The sequence below is a fragment of the Copadichromis virginalis genome, linkage group LG23 (genome assembly GCF_057382275.1).
Source record: "Copadichromis virginalis isolate Kocher_CV1m ecotype Utaka linkage group LG23, C_Virginalis_male_GT1.1, whole genome shotgun sequence".
In the NCBI taxonomy this organism is placed as follows: Eukaryota; Metazoa; Chordata; class Actinopteri; order Cichliformes; family Cichlidae; genus Copadichromis; species Copadichromis virginalis.
Genome location: NC_140639.1, coordinates 14635965 through 14645878, shown reverse-complemented (window position 1 = coordinate 14645878; position 9914 = coordinate 14635965).

The window sequence follows — 9914 nt, the reverse complement described above, 5'->3', positions numbered from 1 at the left end:
CTGAGCGGACAGGTCTGCATAGATTTAAAAGACTGAAAGGAAGGTTTGACTTGAACGGGAAAAAAAAAATGAAGGTGAAATGTCAGCGTTTCATCCGTGTCCTAAAAGGTTATGATTAACAATACGAATCTATTCCTCTCCTGTGTTTGCGCATATAACAAACCAATCGATCGATCGATCTGTCATTTTGCTCTGTGGATGGGCAATTTCATTTTTAGTTTGATTTCAGCAAGTATGGAAACAATATACGATGAGATGCAAACTCCGGTTGTCTTTAATTTCCATAACAATTGTGCATTTTCACCTCTTTCTAAAATCGCAGATTCAATCAGGCTCTAGTTCAGCTCAAGGCAAGATTAAAAGAGTTTTTATTCAAGTTTCACATCTTGTACACATAATGGTTCCCTGTGCCGCTAGGCTTCTTGTTGCCACCCTGTCTGCACCCACAGACATCTTGGAGTGGAGGCAGGGGGCTGCCCTGGCAGATCAGGCTTCAGTGTATGAGTCTAAATGCCTACTAGTCATGTTCCCTACCTCTTTAGTGTTTTATTTGTAATAAGAAACACTACTTAATCTAATAACATTCTTAATTAAAAGTGTGTTATCAATAACTTAACTTATTTCCATATTTCCATCAAGTTCACTATATTCCTTTTCTTGCTGGCTTGGGTTTTGACTCTTTGGGTGTTATCACACTGCTGCGCTCTCTTCTTTCCTTCCTGTGGTAAAGATAAGAAAATGGGAAATTGTTTTGCTACATCAGTTATCATCATCATCATCCTTCCTAGCTGCTATTTATGATGAACCAACTATTTGTATACAAGTAGTGTGGTCATATTGATCTTGAATTTCGTCTGATATATTTTCTCACTATTTAAGTAAACTTTGATCTTTGAACATTGATGGAAACATAGAAGCAAAATTTTTATTGTTATACCGGATGGGAAGAAGCTCATTTAAAACCTTCTTGTGGAATCAGAAAAAGGGTTGTGGCACTTCATATCCTTGCACTAAATCTTAAACTACCAAAGCTTAGCATTAAGAATGGAAGTGACTGCTACTGTCTGGGGGAAAAAATGCTGCTAGTACCTAAGCTGAGCTAATCAGCTGCTAGCAGTGGTTTGATAGTTTTCCACAAAAGCATGTGTGTAATATCAATCTTCTCATTCCACTCTTTGTTAGGAGGCTGAATCAATATCTTGGACTCTTTGTTGTGTTCCTCCAGCTGTTCCTGAGCAGGTTTGTTTTCAAGATGCATGCATTATGTTGGGAAACTGCTGCTATGGGAGGGTGTGTTTGGTCTGCAGCAGTGATTAGGTAGGTGCGTGTCAAAGTAAAATCTGCTTTCTGTTCTTCTAGGACCCAAAGGTTTCCAAGGAGAGAACACTGCACATTGATATTATTCACTTCTCCTGTCTGTGGTTTTAATGTTGTGGCTGGCTGATGTAGTTCCCGAAAGTGTTGAACTATTCCTTTAAATCTGATTCTTATATTTTGTGGAGTGTTCCTTTTTTTTCTTTTCTTTTTACTATGATTGCCCATGATGCTCTTCTCTCTGGAGCTTCTTTAGTTCATTCATTTCTCTGAGCTTCGTCTATATGTAGTGAACAGACATAAGGAGACCGTATGTGCACCGTGTCAGAATCATAGAAGGAATTCCTTTATGATGCTCTTAATGAATAGCATTGAGGGAAAGCTTTTGATTATAGAAAATAAACATCCTACCTCCACCCACCGAGTGGAGTCACCCCAACATTTGGCTCTTGAATTCCAAACGGCACAAACGGCAAATCTGTTCCGCAGCCTTACCTACTGGTACATGTAAACATTAGTTACGGAGCAACCCATTTTAAATGGCTAATTCAAACTGTTGTCTACATGCAGCTAGTTACAATCTCTCCAAACTACCTGCTGCAGTGCTTCAGTTACATTGACAGATTACCCAGCAGTCAGAAAATTACAAAATTACTTACCAGTTACTTTTGTGGATCCGAAACAAATGGAAAGCTCCAGATGTTAATGTTCATCTAACTAGTTTTTTTTTTTTTGCTCGTTTCTTAAGAAATTTCTTATCTGAGATTAAGAAGTTATTTTAAAGTGCAAATGCTTTCAAATCATAACGCAGTTTGAGAAAAACTGGCTTACATGAAGGAAATTTTTTGAAATAAGGTCTTTGCATTATAATTATGATTACATTCAGAAGTTTGGACACGCCTCCTTCGAGAGTTTTGTTTATGTTTGCTGGCTGTATAGCCGAGGGCGGGCAGAGGGCCATGCTCACTGAGATCAGTAAGCAAAGAGCCACATATCACACAACTGGATTAAAACATGAAACACAAAGTACTGAATTATGTTAAACTTTATAAAAGTGGTACAGATTGATGGGGTATTCGTCAACACAGAAGACCTGAGTCACTGTTTCGTGAAAGAAGATTTTTTTTAAACTATACTACAACAAACAAAGTGGCATATACAGTGAATACTGGAGTTCGGGATGTGACTTTATTGACTGAGGTGCGCTGATACATGTGGGTGCAGCCACAGACAATTGAAAGACTTCATCTCTGCTAACCAGAAGCACTGAACTGGACATCTTAGCCATGTGTGTTGTTGCTGCCTTCTTGAACAATTTTGTTATTATGTGGCACCTAACATGATGTCATGTGTAACAAACAACAACAACAGGCTTAAAAATTTATCGTGTAAAACCACTGAGTAATATTACGTCAATCTAAAGTTTATGGTACAGATTGACTGCAGTTATTCACCTGGAGATTGACTAAGACAGTGCTATCTTTTCTTAATTCCTCAAAGTAGACACTGTTGTTAACAGCTTTTTACAGTATTTTTAATCCCTGAGCAGCTTTGTGAGTTCATGTGGGAGGTTTTTAAGTTGACAGATGAGCCTCATCAAAAATTAATTTACTACTGTATGCTGTCTTGCATACTATGATCTAATTAGTGTTATGTATCATACTACATTTTCCAGTATTTCATAAGTAGTTTTTATGCTATTAAAGTCGGCTATATACACAGAATAAAAGCAAAGTATGATCCCTGCAACACAAAGAGCAAAAATGTAGGGGCTCAGTGTTTTCTGGAGAGAATGTATAATACGTAACTCGAGGCTTCACGTCTCTCCGAGCAGGATCAACACCCAGCTTCTCCCCTTCTTCAAAGTTAAAATCGGTTGTCTCAAAGTCAAAACAAGGACATTTTCTTTTATCAATCATTTCCTGTGTACTGCTGGGCTTCAGCTGATCCCACTGAGAGTCCAGCAGTCCCACTCGGGCATCCAGAGCAAAGACGTCTAGGGCAGCTATCCCTGTGGCTGTGTATATTTTTGCCTATATTTGTCATGGGAAATATTTTGCTAAGCATGCATGTTCTTTTCTTGCTCTCGCGACTGCCGACATCTAGTTTTTGCCCTCTGAGCTGCATTAGCGGAACAAATGGGAGCAAAATGGTTGTTTTTGGAGGCGAAAACATTACTCATTCCTTTTCTGCAGTGAGATTTTCCCAGCTGGCGTGCAGAGTCCAACACACACAAACCTACTTCAGGCTACCGCTGCCTCGTGAAAAGTTCACCCAAAACACACTTTGTGCGTTTTAGCATTTATTATTGTTCTTATGTGTTCATTTACATTGCATCTTCAGTAAGTCCTGCAAATAGCCAACTGCTTTTCTCCCCTGCTGCTCCCATTCTGTCCAACCGCTTTCTGAACAGCATCATCACTTATTTCTCCTGCCAAGAAAAAGACGCTGCCTCTCTCAGACAAGAGAGTAACAGCACCAAACCATTTCCTGGTGTCAGATGTTTCAGCTCTGTAAAGCTGAAACAATTCTTTCTTTCATTACAATGAAACACGAGATGCCACATAATCTTATAAATATGAGTTGTATTTCTTTTTCTGCACTCCCGCTGCTCGGGAGAAAGAGGCAGACCTTTGTTTGGGGCTTCCTGGCCCACAGGAAGTGATTGCAGTGGGACAGTGAGGGACACTCATCTCTTGGAAAGGGGGAATGCTGGAAGACGTATCCCTTTTTGATCAAGGCTTGCTGACGGATCACCCGGAGAAAGGCAAATGGGATCATACCAGGGCCCGATGACAAGAGGCCAATTTTGATGTCCCTTTTCTCTCATTGCGGTGCTTCTCTTTCAAGCCAAAATCTGCTTGAGCAGCCTGGGAAAATGGTCTTTTACCCACCTTCCCGGTCTCACAGTTGACAGGACAGCTAAGCTTAATGGAATCTAGATGAATGTTGAGGCTGAAGTAAAATGAGTTCTTTAGCTCCGCGCGTTCTTTTGTCTTCACGGTCGCAGGAAAAAGCAGAAAATGCTGTCGTGAAACTGCAGAGAGAGCAAAGAGCGAGGAATAAAAGCCGTCTGCGAGCAAAAACAAGGGCGCTGCTTCGTTTCATCCCAGATTGTTTAATTCAAAAATGTTGACCCATGTGAGAAACATTATATCTGAGCAGCATCGAGCTCCGTATTCAGTGTAACTAGAACCTCAAAGGCCACATGTTCTCTCAGTGTTTATAATGCATTAGTGGAACAAACTCTACACTGTACTCTCTTTACAAATCCCACCTGGCCATGTATTAGTTGCAGATGTGGCTCTCTAATTCATAATGAACTAATAATGGTTTTGTTAGTGCAAGATTGTTTTCCTTTCCTCCCTCGCGCACACATAGATGGAGCTAATCTGTGCTGGAGGTGTGGCAGGGCAGGAGGAGATATTGCTCTCTGCATGAAACACAGACTTTGGAATGTGTTGTTGCAGCTAGCAGGCTCTGAATTGTCTTAATATGACTCACTCATCGTGAATGGATCTGTATCATTAAGTAACCGCCGAGATTATAATGAGTCAGTGTAAGCTCTCCAACATACACAAGAGACACCGCACAAGTTCAGCACCTTGTTTTATTGAAAGTCTTTGACTATATTTGCTGCAAATTTAACTGCATGACACAGAACTGCAAATTAATGACTCCATATTTTGATGGTGCGCTGATAAAAAGGAGAGCTCAAGGACTAGACAAACGAGATAGAAGTACAACAAAAGACGGAGATCTAAAGGCATCAATTAACAGCCTGATCCAGCTTTTATGTCAAAGAGACTGCAATAACAAAAAAAACCCTCACTAACTCACTTGCAGCTGCTGAGATGGATTTATATCGACTATGCTAATGCAAATAAGTCTCACTTTTAAATTATGCTCAATCTGTCTTTTAATATGTTAATGATCTCAATACTACTTAATGAATATTATGAATGCTTCATTTGAATGATAACATATGGGATTCAATTAGAAGGTCCCACGACTGCACCTATAAAAATAAAAAATAAAAAACTTGCCTGTATAAATTTGGCTGTCACCACCTTCACGATTGTCCCCTTGTGCACCTCTGAACCATTTCCAAAGCAGCTGCTACCTTTAAACCCTGGAAGTCGCTTTCTCACCCTTTGCATGTGTGCTCTGGGAATTTTACCACAAAGAGAGCAAATTCCAGCTTCTGTGTCAAACCGACCAAAGTTACCTGGGTTTCCACTACAACTCAAATACTGGTCTTCAGTGGAAGAGTTTATGTTGTCATAGCCTGGAGGTCTCATATCAGGTCAGGAACATGAGCAGGATGTTTTGCATTGTGAATTCAACCCCAGGGTCAAGGGGTTTTTTTTGCCACACCAACTCAATCTTTGCCCACTGCATGTCATATTTGCCTGATCTGGCTGACTATGAGTTCATCCTCTTCTCCAGAATTACGAGTGATCATTTTGAGACAGCAGAGTGGACTCGATGGACGTCACAGATGGGCTAATAATCAGAACAGAACTTGTACAGACTAAGCTGAAAAGAGAAGTAGTTTTGGTAGCAGTTGGGAGGTGCAGTGAAACACAACCTTGAAGAATAGATTGGGTAAAAAGGTTTTTTTGTGTTTAAACGCAAAACACACGTTTGCTTAATAAAGGCTAGAATAAAAAACAGTACCCTCCAAAGTCTTCACATGCTGTTCTTACTGTAGCACCAGCCACACTGTGCTTGGCACAGGACGAGATCCAAAGCTCAACAGTCCTGCAATCAGTCTCTAAGCTATCTACTGAAGGGTCAGTTTTATGTCACATTCATGTCAGGATAAACTATCAACATGGAAATCCCTCCTATGGTCCATGCTGCCAAATGTAATATCAGTATATTACTCTTTAGAAAAAAAAATCTGCTTATGATTTTAAAATGCCACAGACGATGATGCATTATGTATTGAGCAGCTTATTTTTGTGATTTATCTGTATGGATTTGGCCAATCGCCCCTGCTCGAATCGAGCTCTGAGGAAAATGGAGGGAAGGTCTGCGCGCTGGGTTGTGTTTTAAATTTATATGTAGTTTGTCTACAGAAAATGACTTCTCGTGTATCCAAACTCAGAAATAAAGCCTGCTATTTGAAATATTGGCGATCGTGTGTACAGTACAGCTAGTGCTACTAGAAGCCAAGAGGTTTCGTATTTTTCAGTGCACACCGAGGTAGCTGTGCAGGCTGTCTACGTGCAAAGAGAGGCCGTATTGTACTGAGGAGCGTGCTATCCTGCTTTCAGTTTATCAAAGGTTTGAAAGCGCATTAATGACGTGCAAAGAACAAAGCCGTAACACGTGTGGCGTGAAGTTATTAAATTAAAACGTCTTCCTGTTACTTCCCTCCAAGTTTTCACCTCACCACTTTGATGTCTGACCTGTGAGGAAGAATGGAATGAAGCCGCAGCTCTGCACTATACAGCGTATGTGTGTGTGCATAGAAGAGTCTCATTAGGGAATTTTACCCCTGTGAAAGATTTCGCAATAAGGTAAACAAGGGTGATAAAGAAAATGAAAGAAATGGAGACAGCAGGAGGAAATCCAGAGGTAAGGAGTACTGGGGATATTGTAATTAGTTGCACCTGTTTCCTTTAACCCAGCTCCAGTTTCCCTCTACAAACGTATGCAGATTACCCATCAAAGCCCCTCTTCACTGCCTCTGCTCAATGGTTCCTTTGTTGCCAGTTGTCAGGGAGGCGGCCCACAAAAGTATGTAACACAAGCAGGCCACATTGCTCTGGAACTTACAGTACATGCAAGCCTCTGTCGGCCACCACAGGAATAAAAAGGGAGCGTTTGTAGACACAGAGTCTGCATCAGTCTGCATGGGAGACGCTGGTGGTGGCACTTTTTTTCAGTGTGACCACAACAGTTGCGTTGTCTGTCAACACTCTTAAACGGGCTTGTGTTTGCTGTGCCACACATGGCTGATGTCAGGAGTGGAAAGACGACTTTTTCTGTCTACATGTTCACAGAGACACATGCGTAGCACTATTACTGTCAGCAGCAGTGAACAATGAGGGACTAGTCCTGTATACTGTAGGGAGTATGCAACTGTTCAATAGCTAAAGCAACTTTTATATTTATATCTATCTATCCATCCATATATGTATATGTATATATATATACATATGTGTGTGTGTGTGTGTGCGCATAAGTTTTGGCTGTTTGGGATCACTTTACTGATAAGATCTAGGTTTAGTTTATTTCAGGTTAATTCCACTTACATCAATTTAATTTTATTTATATATAGACTCCCATGTTAAACTATCCAACATTACGGCTTTAAGAAACACGTGTGTGCTGTTGGTGCCTGCTGTTGATTTTTAATGCAGTTATCTGACTAATAATGTGGCTTCTGTGCAGTAAACTGTACTAACAGATTGTCCAAGAAGTGTATGCCTGATTTTTTATTCCTTTATTTTTGTCTGTTACTCATGAGCAGATGTGTATGATACAGTTTATGAACATTTTATTCTTAGCACTTCCATCTTTCTTGTCACAAGTTGTTACCCAGATGATAAACCTGGATAATCCCCCAGTCTGAAACATAGAATTACCAGATTTTACAAAGTGAACTCAATAGTTTATTCAATATTCCCTGAAATGACCAAGTGAAATGGTAAACTCATTGGGAAAGAATTTAAAAAGGCCTAGTCATAAAGCTCTTTTCCCCATAGACTTCTACAGGCCTGGAAATCTTTTTGTAGCGACAGGTATCGCCCCCTGGGGGCCATTAAAAATGATGCAGGTTTAAGGCACTTACTTAGCTCTATTAATCTGTTGTTCCTTCCGTGACAGTAACTCTGAACTCCATTGGGTAACGTTGCGGTCATTATCTCATCTTTTTCTATTATTTGATGTGTTCAGTGGCTTTTTGGTTTGGTTTGTGCACCAAATCTATTTTCATTAAAACACACCCTGTTACAAGTGCACATTATAAGGATTCATTTGCTGTCTTACCCTGGTTTTTACCACTGTTCTACGTGCATTTCACAAAACAGATGCCTGCATGATATTTTGCTCTTTTTGTCATTCATTTTAAAATGGTTCCTAACAGCCTAATCAACCTGCCAGTAGGCAGAGGAGGGCAACACGGAAATTGATAGTAGCCATTCAATGGACTGATAATGTCCAGTTTTGTTGTATTTGCCAAGAAATCTGTGGCACAGCTGTTTATGGACATTTCTTTGACCCCCTTAAAATTGAAAATACATCTCTGTGATCCCATTTTTAAAAATCTGCATTCTTCTGTAAGAAGTGGTGAGTTTGGGGCTTTAAATTTCACAAAGTATTCAGACAGACTGCATTGTTGATTTCAGCCTTTTCAAGGGATTTGCTGACAATAAAAAGAGTGTAAAATATTGCCAGCCTTAATCCTTAGGCAAATCTGACAACAAAGGGGGGGAAAAAAACTACAATGATAATAAAATGGAAGATTTAACGATTACATTTTTGTCAAAGGACCAGTAATCTGGATTTGTTTATTTCTTTGCTGTTGCTTCTCATTACAAACTCGTGCTGTGCAGCCAAACATTCAATCAATGTGTTAAAAGTTTATTAAAATCCAGAAAAAACGAAGAAGAAGAAATCAGATTAGATTGAATTTTGAGCATGGGTGCATAAAATAATGCGTCAGTTAAGAAACAACAACCCACCTCCCCCTGCCTAACAAATCCACCCTGGACTGTGGTTACATCTCTTGCAAAGTTGGGAATTAAATGTTGAATTGCATCATTCAAAGATCTCACCCTTAAAGTCCAGCTTCCTTCCTTCCTGTTTGTTTAAAAAAAACACCTAGAGCCAAAAATATTGATTTTCAAAGATCCCAAACTCTGTTCTGAGTAGTTCTGTGGCATGTTCAACCCATCTGTAGTTTTTGTCACTTTGAAAGTGGAACACAAATTTAAATAGCACTCTGAGTGTGTGGTTAAAAGATCTCAAAAAGCATCATGCCATGACCCATAAAAACAAAGAAACTATCTATCAGCTGTTTCTAAGGCTTTAGGATTTAAGTGAACTAGGGCTGGGCCATATCATACCATTCACGGTAATACCGGTATAATGTTGAGCTAAGAAAATGAAATATCGCGATAGAATATGGGTAAAACGCGCATGCCTTTGTTTTCATACGCACATGGTGGGAAAAAAAGCATGGCGGCGATGGAGAATGAGAAGGGCGAAAGCGGATCGTTGAATGAAACGGATGAACCAGAATTGGTTTGTAAAAATGCTGCAACTTCAGTGGTGTGGAACACAACAAAGCACTATTTTTGGTAGAGCATGCTAGCGGGCCGTCATTATTACTGTGTTGTTTGGAAAATACGGCACACTTAAAATCAATCCTTTGATTTTTCTGAAAATCGACAGTGCCCCTTATAATCCCGTGTGCCTTATGTATGAATTCTGGTTGTGTTTACTGACCTCGAAACGATTTTATGTGTACACGGCGCTCGAAAATCTGTCAAATGTTTCAGTACGACTTTGCTAAGCTACGAACCCGCACCGCTTGATGGATTGTCGGAGCATTACGGCTATCGTAGGCAGGAGCCTCGCGGAGT